The following is a 15,767-nucleotide window of genomic DNA, read 5'->3' as shown; positions in this document are numbered from 1 at the left end:
TGAAGTAGGCTGCAGAGCTGGGAAAAAAAAAAAACAAAGGCCCTGCTTCCAATCTTAGCTGAGCTACAGTATACTACTCCCGGTGTGACTTTGGCCACCTCTGAACATCTTGGTTTCCTCAGAAGTAGAATGTGATCTCCTTGGGGGGATGGGGAGAACAGGCTGCTTCATTTCTGTTTTTATATCCTCAGAATCTAACGCCAGAATGGTGTCTGGCACATAAGGGCTTAATAAATTTGCATTGAGTGATCTACAAGGTCAGAGGATCAGAGCACAATAGTAGATTTAGAGCTAAAGGGGATCTCATAGGTAACTTGGACCGTTCCTACCAGCCCCCAAATTTACAGATGAGGAACCCAAGGACCTGGCAGATGAAGTGATTTGTCCAGGATCTTCTTGTTGTTCAGTGATTTCAGTCATGTCTGCCTTTTTGATCCCATTTGGAGTTTTCTTGGCAGAGATACTGGAGTAGTTTGTCATTTCTTTCTCCAGCTCATTTTAGAGATGAGGAAACTGAGGTAAACAGGGTGAAATGGCTTGTGCAGGGCCACACAGCTAGTCAGTGTTTGAGGTCAGATCTGAACTCAGGTTTTCTTGCCTCCAGGTTTAGATCTTTACTTATCACAGTGCTGCTCATCTGCTCCCTGTCCAGGATCACATAGGGGTTAAGTGGCAGAGCTGCGATTTCAAACCCAGGTCCTCTGACTACAGAGTCAGTACTCTTTCTATTGCACTTACCTGTCTCCCATGATGAGCTCTAATTCCTTTCCAGCACTCAATTTATGATTCTGTGACTTCAGATCCAGTGCTTTTCCCACTTAAAGTACTGGTCATTTTATATTAGATCATAAGGACCGGAGCACATATGGACATGTGGGATGTTGCCAGATGGAGAGGGCAGAGTCAAGGGAATAGTCTGCTCAGAAAGGCAGAAGGTGGAAGGGCTCTGGTCCGATACAATTGCTACCATTATAGGTGTACATTGAGTAGACTGGCTGTGACCCAGATGGCCCCCGTATGACACAAGGGTCCCTTCCCACTGGCCCTTCCCCTTCCTTCCACAACCCAGCTTCTGGGGCCTAAGCGTGCCTTCCTTCACACTACACTGCTTTATTTAGAATACGCGTCCTTCCTTTTTGTCAACATTTGGTGAGCTAGTGGAAGGTAATTTTCTATCCATCATGGTCGCACTATTGGGTATTTTTGCTTAACTCTTCAGAAAACATACCTTGTAAGTGGGATTGTTTGGGTGTTGGCTAGGTGGTAAAACGCAGGTCCTCTGAGGGTAGACTGTTTCATTTTCATCTTTGTATCCCTAGTGATTGAGGCAGCATCTAGAGTGTAACAGAAGCTTCAGTGCGTGTTAGATTGGTTTGAGTCAGGTCCAGAAGGGATTCTGTCTCTGACAGGAGCATCGAGGATAGTTTTTGGTGGTGAGGGGGGAGGACGTTTTCTTTTTCATATGGTGCCTACAGAAGATAAGGAAAGCTTCCCTATCCCCCACATCCCTGGCGTGCCTAATGTAGAGAGATTAGGATGCACTCATGAAGCCCACCATGGTTTTTCTTTTTTTGGGGGGGGGGTGTAGTCCCTTCCTTATGAATTAAAACTAAGAAAGATTAATTAGTTCACCACGGTAGAGCATGTGGAAGAGAGCTGCCTTCTGCCATGCATGTGGAGAGGATGCTACAGGTCTGTGATTCATGGCTCTGTCAGAGCGGGAGATACAGTGTATGAAAATACCATATAAATGCAAATACCAATACAAACACTGCCTTCCCCCTGTTGGCTAGTGATAAGGGGCTCATCCAGATGAGACATTAAGATTTAAAAGCAGAAAGTAATAGCTGTGTAAAAAAACAATTACTCTTCAAACGAATTTTCCTTTTTAAGAAAGTCATTAATGGCGCCGTCCTCCACCTCTCTCCCCCCTTCCAAGACAGTTGCCGCCCTCTAAATGGGCCTGCCAAAGTCGAACATGATGCATTTGCGATTAATTAAATTAGAATGAAGGTGAACTTGGAAATGGAATTGGGGATTGAGTGTGCAAAGGAGTGTGTCTTCCCTATAAGCAAGTGACTCACACCTGGTTTCCTCTGATAGGGTTGACTTAATAATGAATTTGGATTTTGAGGTCTTCAAGTGCATAAAATGGAAGAGAAAGTCGTGACTGAGAAGGCTGGGAACTTGGCGTGTTTTCTATAAAAGATGTACCCTCTCTATGTTCTTGAAAGTGGAGGTAGGAAGTACAAGAGCTAGTTCCTCCTTCAGTGGTGCCTTGGGAGCATTTGCAGCTTGATGGCTTGCTACATTTAGGGGGGAAGACACCTGAAAAGGAGCAGGTTTAAGAGAAGGCATCGAGAGGTGGTTCTGAGTCAGAGAGAGAGATGACCTTGAAGCCAGGAATATGTGGGTTCAAGTCTTACTTCTGATGCCCAGTGGTTGGATGAGCAATTCTCTTAGCCTATAGGTAACTTTCTAAGACTTTAAGTTGAAGAGAAATCACCAGTCTGCATGGGCAGAGAGACTAAAAAATCATGGGTCTAATCTCTATCCAAGACCAGAGAAGTAAAGAATCATCCATTTCTTAGTAAGAGGACTTTTCATGTGGCAACTACGCCAAACTCTGATCTGTGCTTGCATTGTCCGGTGTGATTAATGTCCTCAATGACTCAGAAAAGCGTGCGATCGAGGTCTGGGTCAGTTCTATAGTCCACGTAGCTTAGGATGTTTTCTCTGATGGCAGAACCCTGTGACAAGTAGGGGGAAAGGCAGGTGGTCCTCCATGTAGGTGACAGAGAGTCTCCTGACATCCTGAAAGACCTGTGGTGCCAGAGAAATTGCCCTGGATTTGGGGGCAAAAGATCTGGGTTGAAATCAGTCATACTTTCGCCATTTACTCTTGGGCAGTCTTGGACAATTCACCTTATCTTTGTCAATCGAATGAGTCAAATGAGGAGGTTAGACTAGGTGACCTTTAAGTTGCCTTCTAAAGCTGAATCCTTTGATCTCTCTGACCTGGAGCCTTCATTAATAATCAGACATCCACAAATATATCAAAGCTCTTCTTGTAGCTGTTCATGACATCCATCCGTTCTTTCCTCTTGGTGCACCGGATGTTTCCTTCTACAGAGGAAAATACAGCCTCATTGGTCTTTGACTTGTTCAGTATTGTCTTCATGCTCTCCTTTCTGTAGAATCTCTTAGATTCTTGGTCTTTGGCAAGACACACCACTCTTCTTGCTCCCATGTTCCAGTCCCTTCCTGTTTCTTCTCAGAACTTGACCTTTGGATCATTGCTCTCCCCTCTAATCTTCCATCTTCCCACTGTTTTTTTTTTTCTTGATGACTCCAACTATGCTTAGATTTTCTTGTAATCTTAAAAACTATTTGGGGCAGCTACATGGCTCAGTGGATAAAGCACTGGCCCTGATGTCGGCAGGAAATGAGTTCAAATCCACTTTCAGACACTTGACAATTACTAGTGTGTGACTCTGGGCAAGTCACTTAACCCCAATTGCTCTACCACCAAAATTCTTCCCGCCATTACCCTCCACTTGTCCCTGAATTGCCTTGAACTATGTTCTTCCATTTTTTTACTTTTATAGTAAAACTCCTTAAAAAAAAAAAAGCTGTCTCCACTATCCTGGGAGTGTAGAGATTGAGGATTAAGACCTGGTTTTGGTATTACCTAGCAGTTCCACTTTTGGACTCCCTGGATCTCAGTTTCCTTCTGTCAAATGAGGGAGTTGAACTAGATGGTGTGTCCAGCATCAATGAATAGAGTACTCAACTTGGAAGGCTGAACCTGATATCATTGGACCTGAGTTCAAATCCTAACTCTACCACACACTATCTCGGTGACTTTGATCAAGTCCCTTCACTCCTTTGGGCCTTAGTTTTTTCATCTATAAAATGAGGGAGTTGGGCTAGATAACCTCTCAAGCTGCTTCTCCCTCTAGCTCTGGGATCCTGATCCTCTTCTCTGTTGGGATTTAGCATGGAGGAAAGGGCATTGCCCCAGGATTTCCTTAGGAAGGAAATAAGCATCTCTAAAGTACTTATTATGTGCCAGGCACTGTGCTAAGTACATTACAAATACAATCTCATTTGATCCTCACAACAGCTCTGGGAAGTAGGAGTCATTATTATCTCTATTTTATATTTGAGAAAACTAAGTACCTAGAGATTGAATGTTTGTTTAGGCTCACGTAACCGGTAAGTGTCTGAGGCTGGATTTGAACTCAAATATTTCTGACTCCGAGCCAAGCACTCTACCCATTTCAGTCCCTAGCTGCCTCTAGAATACTGAAAGGTAAACTCATTTACCCAGAGTCACATGGTCAGTGTGTGTCGGAGGTGACATTTGAACCCAGGTTTTCCTGACTTTGAGACCAGCTTTCTATGGACTTTAAAATTTGTTCTTGTCCTTCTAGCTTGTTAACTGTCTTCAAACATTTAAATGCTTGTTATATGAAAGAGAGATTAGATAGCAGATCTAGGACTCATCAAGGGAAGTTTCTTGGAAGTGGAATTTAATACAATCCAAGGAGTTGGATGGTTGCTAACAGAACGGTGCCTCTGGAGATAGTGAGCTCTCCAAAAGTAAACGGTGTTTGAGAAGTAGCCGGATGGTCTCCCCATTAAGGATGCTGTGGAAGGGACTCCAATGGTGAGAGGTTGGGTTCAGTGTTTTAAACTGCTTGCCTCCTGCCTTCAGAACAGCTCGAAAGTTACTCCCTCCAGGAGTGACTTCATTGGACCATTTGTCTAATTGCCAGCCCGATGCACTTGCTTACATGGTCCTTAGAGATGCTACATGACATGAACTTTGATATTCCTGTGCCAAGTTGATCTTGACCCGTTTCCTGTATGTGGGTACTCTTCAGCCCCAGCTAGGATGTAAGTGGGTGTCGCCCGTTTCTTTTGAGTCTTCTCACAATATGAAGCATTCTGTTTTGGTACATGAGATACTTCCCTGATTGCCTGACCAAACTGCTTCTGGGAAAATTGTACCAGTTTCCATAGGATCACAGCCAAAGCAACATGTGTTATTAAATACCAGGAAACCAAGGGTATGCTGGGTATTAGAGATGCAAAATCAAAGGGCAAATAATTTCTGCCCTCAAGGAGCTTATACCCTAGTATGGAAAGTACAACACGGGCGCAGATAAGTGAATACATAGCCATTTCAGAAAGGAATGAATGAATTGGAAAGTATTTGCAAAATGTTTACATCCAACACTTGAGATAGAAAGGAAGACAGGCCCTGCTCTCAAGGAGCTCATGTTCTATGCTTACTTAGGGCAGTGCTTGGCATAAAGTTGGGGCAGCGAGGTGGTTTGGTGGATAGATTGCCATTCCCAGAGTCAGGAAGATGTGAGTTTGAATCTGGGCTCCAGATACTGACTAGCTGAGCGTCCCTGAGCAAGTCACTTCACCCTGCCTGCCTCAGTTTCTTCATATGGGAAATGAGCTGGAAAAGGGAATGATGAACCCCTCTAGTAGCTCTGCTCCCTGAGTTTAAATCAAACCTCAGAAATTTATTAGCTGTGTGACCCTGGGCAAGTCACTTAACTTTGCCTCAGTTTCCTCACCTGTAAAATGAGCTGGAGAAGGAAACCGCTTCATTATCTTTGCCAAGAAAACCAAGATGCCAAGAGTCAGATGTGACAAACTGACTAAATAGCAACAGTAATTGGCATTTAATGAGTGTCGATTGATTTGAGATATCACATCTAAGAGAGTTCAGCTATGAGGTAGATGGAAAGGTCTGGGAAGCCTAAGGATAAAGTAGCAGGAGGGATAGCACAGCCCAGAGGTCCTTAGGGTACATGGGCAGGTCAGATAGCAGCAGCTACTGACTGGGAGAGTTTAATAGCAGAGCAGATGCTAAGGCTAAGAAAGAATCCTCCATCTTCCTGGAGGGGAGAGAGGAAGAAAGCAGAAAGGACCAGAAGAAGGAAGGAAGCCTTCCTGGATGTGGTGGTGACATCTGTACTGAGTTCTGATGGAAAAGAAGGATTTGGAGAGGAGAAATGAAGGACAGTATGCTACAGGCAGAGAAGACGGTTTGTACAAACGCATGGAAGCTGGAGATGGGATTTCAAACTTCAATTCTATATCTAGTAATTCAGCCTGTCTGGGATATCCAGTGTATCAGAAAAGCTTCCACTTTTATAAAGTGCTTCCCACACACACCATGGCCTGTAGGACCTGGGCTAAGGAAGCCTTACATGAAGAGTTGGATTAGAATACCTCCGAAGTCCGTTCCAGCTCTCATGCCATGATCCTAGGGCATTTCAGGTAAATAGTGCCGTTTTCTTGTGTGGATTTTACAGATGAGGGAACTGAGGCTCTGAAAATGGAAGTGGCCGGAATTGGGATTTAAACCCAAGTCTTCTGCCTCCCAGTAGCCACACTGACAATATGCAAATATTAGAAACACCACCTGGACTCACCAGATCTTGTTCCCTCCAAATAGGGGACATGCAAAGGTACTTGGTTCTAAAGTACGACACATACTCTCCAACCCACTGCTCCTCCCTGGTGTTGATTGACCCTGACACCTTTCACATGTTCTCCTCCAATGGAGAATTATACCCATGTCTTTTTTTCCTTTATGGGCTCCAGACCATTTAGGGAAAGTAGATTGGCTTGGTTTGTTCTTAGACAAAGTGAATCTGTCCCATCCTCTGTACCAGTAGCTATCCATGCCTAAGTCTGATCCAGCCCATCTTTTGTCTGAGTTCAAATCTAGCTTCAGACATTTATTGGTACTGTGATTCTTAATTGGTTGCTTCAGTTTTCTCATCTGTAAAATGACCTGGAGAAAAGGAAATAAGAAATCACTACACTACCTTTGCCAAGAAAAGACCAAACAGGGTCACGGAAACTTGGACATGGCTGAATAGCAACAATGACAGAAAATGGGAGTCATAATAATTATACCTACTTCATCATGTTGTGAGGATCAAATAGGGGATGTAAGGGGCTTAAGATACGGAAATGTTAACTGCTATTACCCTTCTGGCCAAAGCATCCCAAGCGTCAGGATTTGGCCTCTGTGGAAAAGAAGGCCATTATTCAGAGATGCTGCCTACCAGAAATTTTCTAGGCGGGGTTTGTGATGGAGAGCGACCAAAAGAGAGAACTAGCGAGCCATAGGAAAAAGTCGGTCTGGCCTAGTGAAATCAGAGTTGTCTTTAGTGTCAAGAAAATCTGGACTTAGGACCTGGCTCTGATACGGATTCACTGTGTGCCTATAAAGAAGTTACTTCAATTGGCTTTCTAAGGCTGTAAGTGCAGATGAGCTGGTCCAGAGAAGAGCACTATAAAGAGTTCTGCTTTGGGAAGCAGAGAACCCAGTTTTGAATCTTGTTTCTGTCACTACTGGAGTAATTGTGGGCAAGTTATTTAATTTCTTTGGGCCTCAGTTTCTTCATCTGTAAAAGTGAGAGAGACTAGAATACATTCTCTTCTAGCTTTGATCGGCACTGATGGATCTGAGAAATACACGAAAATATATATTACACACACACACGCACACATACATGCTGAGAGATGAACAGGCACACAACTGAACACATGGAGATATGCACTCAGAATGAGAAACAACTTAATGTTATAAACAGGCTAAGACAAGTACAAAGAGAAACACACACACAGAAATAGAGGCTGACTGAGAGTTACAGAAAGATGCATTGATGTCCACACGGGAAGAACTGCCGAGACACAAATAGACACAAGAACATAAACACGGTGACACATGGAGAGATGGATAGGCAGAGGAACACAGGGAGAAACATACAAAAGCATTCATGTCGAAACAGAAGGACTGCGAGAAGGCCAGATACGGCAAGGGAGATCTGGATATATAGAAATAGAAGGGACCTCAGGGGCATCAGCTTTAATTTTCTTATTTTCTAGATGAGGAAGTTGGGGTTCAAAGAGGGGAAATGGCTTGTTCTGAGCAGGGAGGGTGATAGAGACCTGATTCGAATGCAGTCCTTCTGACTCCAGAGGCAACACTGACATTGAATCAGAATGAGATATACATACATGAGCAGCAAACTGACACATATTCATGAGCCTCTTCTGAGAGGAAGGGAAGGAAAGGAAGTGAAGGGGAGAGAGAGCGAGAGGGAGCAAGCAAGTGAGGGAGCAAGGGAGAAACACACACACACAGACTGAGAGACAGAGACAAAGAAACGAGTGGAGGGAGAGGAAGGAGAGAGCAAATGTGAGAGAAAGAGGGGAGCAAAAAGGGGAGAAGGGAAAAGGGAAAAGGTGAGACAGAGACACAGAGGAGAGAGACACAAAGGGAGAAGGAGGGAGGGAGAGACAGACGCAGAGAGAGACACAGAGACTGAGAAACTCTGAGAGAGCCAGATGAAAAGAATCACAGACACCAGAGAACTCCATTACTGTGTGAATCAATGCTGAATTTGGCTTTGGCTAGAGTTCAGAGTGAGACAAATAGCCTGCTGGGGGATTGCTTGTAAAACCCCAGAAAATGTGTGCCCTGGAAAATGGCATTATTCTGCTGAGAGGTGCTGGGCCCACTTTGGCCATGCGGGGAAAATTTCTAACTGGAGAAGCTAACTCAGAAGGGCAGTTTCTAAGCGAGCCTGGAAAACACATGGGAGTTGCCATGACAACGTGCCTCAGGTGGCCACTGCTCTCACCTCATCCCACCAGAACCCATTCTCCCCTCACACCCCCAAGGGATCACAGAGGCGGAAAGAACTCTTCCCATGCTGAGGTGCTGTTCCCTGGCTGTATTTTGCTACCAAAGGAAGAAAGCAGCCCTTTATCCCTGAGGGGATTCAGTGATGGAGAGACAAAGGCATTGGGAAGCTATAAGCAAGAGCTGTATTTTAGAGAAATACAGTGAAAACTTCAGCTCTTCTACAACCCGGGAACACGTTAATCCCAGCCCCGTCCCACCCTGAGTCCAATGTAGATTGTACCTATCTCTCTTGGCCTTGGCTGGTGATGAAATTGTCTGTCCTTGAGCTAGGTTAGTCTCAAGCTGCAGGCTTGCCACCTATCCCAGCCCCCTAATCAATCAATTAATCAATAGACGGGCATTTATCCAGGGCCCACTATGTCTTAGACATTTGCTAGGTGCTGATAATAGGGATAGGGCCTGGAACTATGATTTCATTGCAGCTCCTAAATGTAGAGAATTGCTGGGTATGGAAACTGGTCTGGCACGGCTGCACATGTCTAACCTATATCGAATCGTTTGCCTTCTCAATGAGGGAGAAACAAAGAGGAAGAGAATCTGGAACTCAAAATTGTTAAAAAAAAAAAAAAAAAAAAAAAAGAAAAAAAAGAAAAACAAAAACAAATGTTACATTTTTTTAACATGTAATTGGAAAACGTAAAGTATTTGAGAACTGCTGAGATGTCAAGAGACTGGGAGACTTAACCAGGGTCACGTGGCTAATGTGTCAGAAGTAAGACTTTGATCGAGAACTTCTTGGCTTTGAGACCAGTTCTTTGTCTGAAGTGATGAGGATATGAGTCAAAAATGAAGCTCCCTCAGGGAGCTTATACGAATTGGGGGGAGGTAGCATGTGTCCATATAAATATATAAAATTATGTGCAAAGTAAGTATGGGGTAATTTGGAGGCAGACCACTTATTGCTAGGGAGCTGTGGTAAGGGCTCTTAGAGGAAGCTGACCTGTGAAGGGAAGCAAGGGATTTTTGAGAGGTAAAGATAAGGAGAGAGAGGGCCTTCCAGACATGGGGGATAGCTGGTTCAAAGCGTTAAGTGGGAGATCGAATGTGACAGAGAGAAGGCCAATTTGTCTAGAGGGTAAAGAGTAAAGGTGAGTAATATGTGATATACCAACAAAAGTTGCTTGGAGCTAGGTTGTGGAGGGCTTCCAAAGCTAGATAGAGGAGTTTGGATTTGATTCTAAAGCCAACAGGAAATCACTGAGTTTATTGGCCAGGAAAGCAATAGGGCCAGCCTTGTGCTTTAGGAGAATCACCTTCATATGGAAGACAGGTTAGCAAGAGGAGTGACTTGAGTAAGGGAGGCTAATTAATCATCTAGGTTAACGAGGAACTGAACTAAGGTGGTGGAAGTGTGAGTGGAGGGAAGATGATGGATGCAAGGAATGTTGTAGAAGCAGAAAAGCCCACATTTGGTGACCCATTGAATATGGGGGAGGGGTTAAGTGTGATTGACAATTGAGAATGACATCAAGGTTAAGACCTAGGATCACTGGGAAGATGGTGACACTTTAGACAGAAATAAAGAAGTTGAGAAGTGCCATGGAGTTTGGAAGAAACAGACTAAACCCCTCAGCTTTGTAAGATCTGTTGAGGTTCATGTCCCGCTGATATAACCTTGGATGGCTCTACACTGGGCATGATAAGGTCAAAGAGGAAGAGTTTAGGAAAACAAGGGAAAAACAGTCCTGTTCTTTTAAGCGTCTTAAAAGTAGGACAAAATATACTTGAATCTCCATCTGTGAAATAAAGCCAATTCCAGCTGACCTTTAAGAGTGGGATTGTTTTGAAAAGCAGTTTAAGATCCTGAATAAGAAATCAACTGCCTAAACACATTCTGTTTAACTCTTGTGGGTAAATTCCCATGGATAGGTAATGGGAATCAATCAACAAGAATTTATCAAATATCTACTGTCTCTTTGCCAGGCAGTGTGTTAGGCTGGGGACCATGGAATCCGTGTTTTCCAGGGCTTGAAATTCAGGCCCTTAGTTAGTAATTATGACTCTTACTCTTGGCTCTACACACCCAAAGTTGGGGGGCTGGAAACCCAGAGAAGAAGAGTTCTCAAGAAATTTCCATGTTCAGTGATGGCTCATTCCCCAGTTGATAAATGGCCAAAGGATTTGCATGGGAATCAGAGAGGAAATCAAAACTATTAAAAGTCATGTGACAGATTTTCTAAATCACTAGTAATTAGAGAAATGCATACTAACATGACTCTGGGTACTATCTCACACCTATCTGTTTGACTAACATGATACAAAATGAAAACAAATTCTGGAGACAACACTGAAAAATGATGTACACTGATGCACTGTTAGTGGAGTTGCAAACTGGTCCAACTGTTCCAAAGAACAATTTGGAACTATGTCCAAAGGACTATAAAACTACACGTACCCTTTGACCTGATGCAGCTAATTGGTCTGTACTCCAAAGAGGTCAAAGAAAAAGGAAAAGAACTTCTATGTACCAAATTATTTATAGCAGCCCTTTTTGAGGTGGCAAAGAATTGGAGACTGAAGGAATGCTCATCAGTTGGGGAATGGCTGAATAAATAGTGGTCTCTGAATGTGATGGAACGTTATTGTGCTCTAAGAAATGACAGACAGGATGGTTTCAGAAAAACCTGGAAAGGTTTATATGAACTGATGCAAAGTGATATAAGCAGAACATTTTACAAAGTGATAGTAATAGAGTAACTGTGAATGACGTTGCTATTTTGATCAATACAGTGATCTGTGATAATTTCAAAGGACTCACAAGGAAAAATGTTATTCTCCTCTAGAGAGAAAACTGATAAATTTTGAGTGCAGATCGAAGCATATTTTTCTTCTTTTCCCCTTGCTTTTTCCACCCACCCCTCACAACTTGGCTAATGTAAAAATGTTTTGTATGACTTCATATGTATAATGTATATCATATTGCTTGCTTTCTCTGTGGCTGTGGGAAAGGTTGGAAGGAGAGAGAGAATTTGGAATGCAAAATAAAGATAGTTATTAGAATTTTTTTTTTCAAAAAAGAAGACAATGGTTTCCTGTATCATGAGAGCAATAAGGGTTGGAGAAGGGAAACGTGTCCTTTTAGGACTTTGGAGAAGGCACACACAAGCTGATTACTGTTACGCTCAAAAAGTAAAGTTAGATGCTAGGGACCTGGGAAGGTTGGGGAACTCTTTACTCTTTTTCTCTTCAACCCTCCTTCTGCTGGCACCCACTACTAAGAATGTCTTCTCCATACTTCTTCCTCATTCTCCCATTGTAAACATGGCAGGTTCGGGTTTCCCTCCCTAAGATATTAGAACTCTGCAAAGGGAAAGCTGGCTCTTGATAGAAATTAATTGAGGCAATGTATTTGTCATAGTGTGATATTATAGAAAGAGCTTTGACTTTAGACACTAATAATCTTGGTCCGATACATAATGCAAGTTTAGGAGGTAGTATGGCATGTTAGAAAGAGCATTGACTTTATGGGGTCAGGGAATCTGGGTTCAGATCTTGCCACAGATTCTGCTTGTTTCTGCAACCTTGAGAAAATGCTCCCAAAATCTCAATTTGGCCTAGAGAAAAAATTGGATTAAATGAAGAGTTGTTAACTTAGAGTTCATCAGCTGGTTTTTCTTTTAAAATATTCTAACAATTATATTTCAGTGGGATTGAATTTCTCTGTAATCTTATATATTTAAAAACATTATTCTAAGAAGGGGTCCATGATAGAGAAGAAGGTTTTAAGAACTCCTGCCCTCATGGACCTTAAGAATTTTTCTAGTTCTGGCAATTCAAGCTCATAGTATCCAAGAAATAGAGCTAGAAGGTGTCTGAGAAGCTGGCTAGTTCCCTCTTTTGACAGAAGAAGAAATTGAGATCCCAGAGTATACTTTATTTGCTCATGTTCTAAGGGCTTGGAGCCATGTATGAGCTAATGCAAAAGACTAGTTTTACCTGAGGCATTTGCTATGAATAGCAAAAGCCACTTTTGAAGTGTGTCTCTTTCTTGAGGCAAGGGAGGAGTGGCCATTTTATAAAGTTTTTCAGTGATAAAGGAAGAAGCCAGAAGGACTTGAAGATTAACTCTTTGTAGGTTGGACAGAAAATTGGATTCCTTAGATTTCCTCAATTCCCTGAGCATTTTGCTGAATCAATTAGGTCAGTCTGATTTTTGCCCCAAACTTTTTTCTTGTTCAGGATTGCTAGGTTAGGTGAAATGCAAAAAGAAACAGCAGGCTACTAATTAGATGGCAGGCTTTGGGGTCCTTCCAGCTGTTTGGGGACTTCCCACTGGATATCAGTATATAGTCAGTACCCAATTATCTGCATTACTGGAAGGGAATGGAGGCCCGGCTCATCAATCCAAATGCCGCTTATATTTAGTTTTCAGATGCATTTCTGGATTTCTATTTCAATATGAGCATGCAAACTATTCTGAAAATTTCTAACATTTCAAAATAGTGAGGAGCTGTATTTTGACTGGACTCGGGAGGAGAGAGTAATTTGTTCAACATCCTAATTCTGGTCCTAACTCATCTTCTCTTCATTTTCATCTCCATTCTGGGAAAAAAGTAACATCTCTCCGAATAGCCCAGAGCACCCATCTGAGCCAACCCATATTCTTCCCCTAAAACTTGTAATAAAATGAAGAAGGAAATTTATAGTTTGAATAAGTGAATGAATAAAGTATTTATTGAGCTCTTATTATGTTATATTAACACTGTACTAAGCATTGGTGATACAGACAGAAAGGTAACAGACAGTCTCTGTTCTTAAGGAGCGAATATTCTGGTGGAAGAGACAACACATATAAGATTTCTGCTGCAAGTCAGATGAAAAGGCTCCGTGGTCCTAAGGGTGCAGCTGCAAAGCAGATGGTAAGACCTCTTCTGTAATGTCATTGTTGAATGTTACTCTTCCCAAGATTTAGGGTCCTGAATTATCCCCATCAGGTTTGTACTTAAAGGGATCAGACTGAATTATGGGCAAAGTAATATGAATGTGAATTGTCAACAAATCACTAATGATAAGGACTCAGAAATGAGATTGATTGTTGTAGATTAGTGATCTACCCATGGATGATTGAATCTATTGAAAAATTCTGCGTCTGGGCTTTGGTTGCTAGACTCTAATTCTTCCCTCTTTCTCCTATTCAGCTTCTCATTTTCAAGTAATCTCTTCAAGAAAGCCTTCGCAACTATTCTGGCCTCAACTGATGTCTTTTTTTTTAGGGCCATCTTTAATGCTTAGGATTTGTACCACACACCCCAGTGATTACACACTGCCACAGCTGTCCTAAATGTGTCTGTAATTACTAAAATATTAGTTGTTAAAAACATTTTAGTGACATTAGGATAGGGCAATAAGGACTCGGTATAAATGTGCATGTGTGTGTGTATATATATGACAGAGACAGACACACATACACATAACGCCTCAGTTGGTGCTAATGAAGCCAAGGTCATGAATTGGTCCATATGTGGACCAGTGTTTTCTTTGCCTTTTTCCATGGTTCCATATTGAGCCATAACACTAGGGATAAACTGATCCCTGACCTCATTTAGACCAATGCTGAGCTTTGACACTAGCACTGTTCCATTGGGAAGGCAGATGGGAGGGAGCTTAATGGCCACTGAACCTGGAGAGGTGGCAGCCAGAGGCCAAGTGAGATGTCTAAGGAGAGAGTTGGCTAGTCATTCAGGAGGAAATGACTCCACTCTCAGTAAGTGCACACCCTAGAACGTTCACATATTTAGCAGAGGCCTGGCTGCTCCTCCTTGTTAGTTCAAGCTTTGGCTTTGAAAGGCAGCTGTAGGTTGAAACTATTGGGTGGGAAAAATTACCAGGTTTTTAAGCCCAGTCTTTGATTGAGGTCAGTTTTAGGTGATCCATTCTCACCAATAAAGCTAAAAGGGGAGTTTGGGAAATTGATCACAAGCTTGGTCTAGAAGAAGGATATTACAGTGTCGGGAGACTTCATTTATCTGGACGTGTGTTGGTGCTCTCTCTTTGCCAAAACCAGATTGTATAATAATTTGTTTATGTACCACTAAAAGGTGAAAGAATTAACAATGTGGTGATACTTCTTTCTGGACAAGAATCTAATCAACAGGAAGGAACCAGTTGCTAGAGTAGAAAATGACAGGAATCTTGAGGAGAAATCCATCTGGGAATTTGTGATAGAGAAAGAGAGGCAAGATGGACATTATCTCATGTGAATCATCAATTTGGGGATAATAGATTTCAAGGCATTTTGAGATGGGTAGGAAACAAAAGACAAAGCTTACATAAGGAAAAAAAAATAGAATTGCATGCTCAATGACAATATTTTTTTCTTTTTTTTATTATAGCTTTTTATTTACAAGATATATACATGGGTAATTTTTCAGCATTGACCCTTGCAAAACCTTCTGTTCCAACTTTTCCCCTCCTTCCTCCCTTCTTCCTCTCCTAGATAGCAGGTAGACCCATACATGTTAAATATGTTAAAGTATATGTTAAACACAATATATGTATACATGTCCATATAGTTATTTTGCTGCACAAGAAGAATTGGACTTTGAAATAATATAAAATTAACCTGAGAAGGAAATCAAAAATGCAAACTCATTAAAACAGAAAGACTGGAAATGCTATGTAGTGGTTCACACTCATTTCCCAGAATTCTTTCTCTGGGTGTAGCTGGTTTTATTCATTATTGAACAAATGAAACTGGTTTGGTTCATCTCATTGTTGAAGAGAACCACGTCCATCAGAATTGATCATCATATAGTATTTTGTGGAAGTGTATAATGATTTTCTGGTCCTGCTTATTTCACTCAGTATCAGTTCGTGTAAGTCTCTCCAGGCCTTTCTGAAATCATCCTGTTGGTCATTTCTTACCAAACAATAATATTCCATAACATTCATATACCACAACTTACTCAGCCATTCTCCAATTGATGGGCAGCCACTCAGTTTCCAGTTCCTTGCCACTATAAGCAGGGCTGCCACAAACATTTTGGCACATACAGGTCCCTTCCCCTTCGTTAGT

General features: G+C 42.1%; 1 long non-coding RNA gene across 2 annotated transcripts in view; it reads left to right on the top strand.

Annotated features, from left to right (window-relative positions):
- LOC111721584 overlaps positions 1–15,767 on the top strand; it is a 166,374-nt gene that overhangs the window by 14,506 nt on the left and 136,101 nt on the right. Inside the window, exon 2 of one of the 2 annotated variants that reach the window (XR_004230622.1) lies at positions 13,512–13,611. This is a non-coding gene — a long non-coding RNA (uncharacterized LOC111721584). Of the gene's footprint in view, positions 1–13,438; positions 13,612–15,767 lie in introns of those variants that run through there. The other variant, XR_002770702.2, reaches the window with a different exon arrangement.

This window comes from Sarcophilus harrisii, chromosome X (assembly GCF_902635505.1).
Source record: "Sarcophilus harrisii chromosome X, mSarHar1.11, whole genome shotgun sequence".
NCBI classification, from domain to species: domain Eukaryota; kingdom Metazoa; phylum Chordata; class Mammalia; order Dasyuromorphia; family Dasyuridae; genus Sarcophilus; species Sarcophilus harrisii.
The sequence above is the reverse complement of the archived record's forward strand: the minus strand, read 5'-3'. Positions and strand labels throughout refer to the sequence as shown.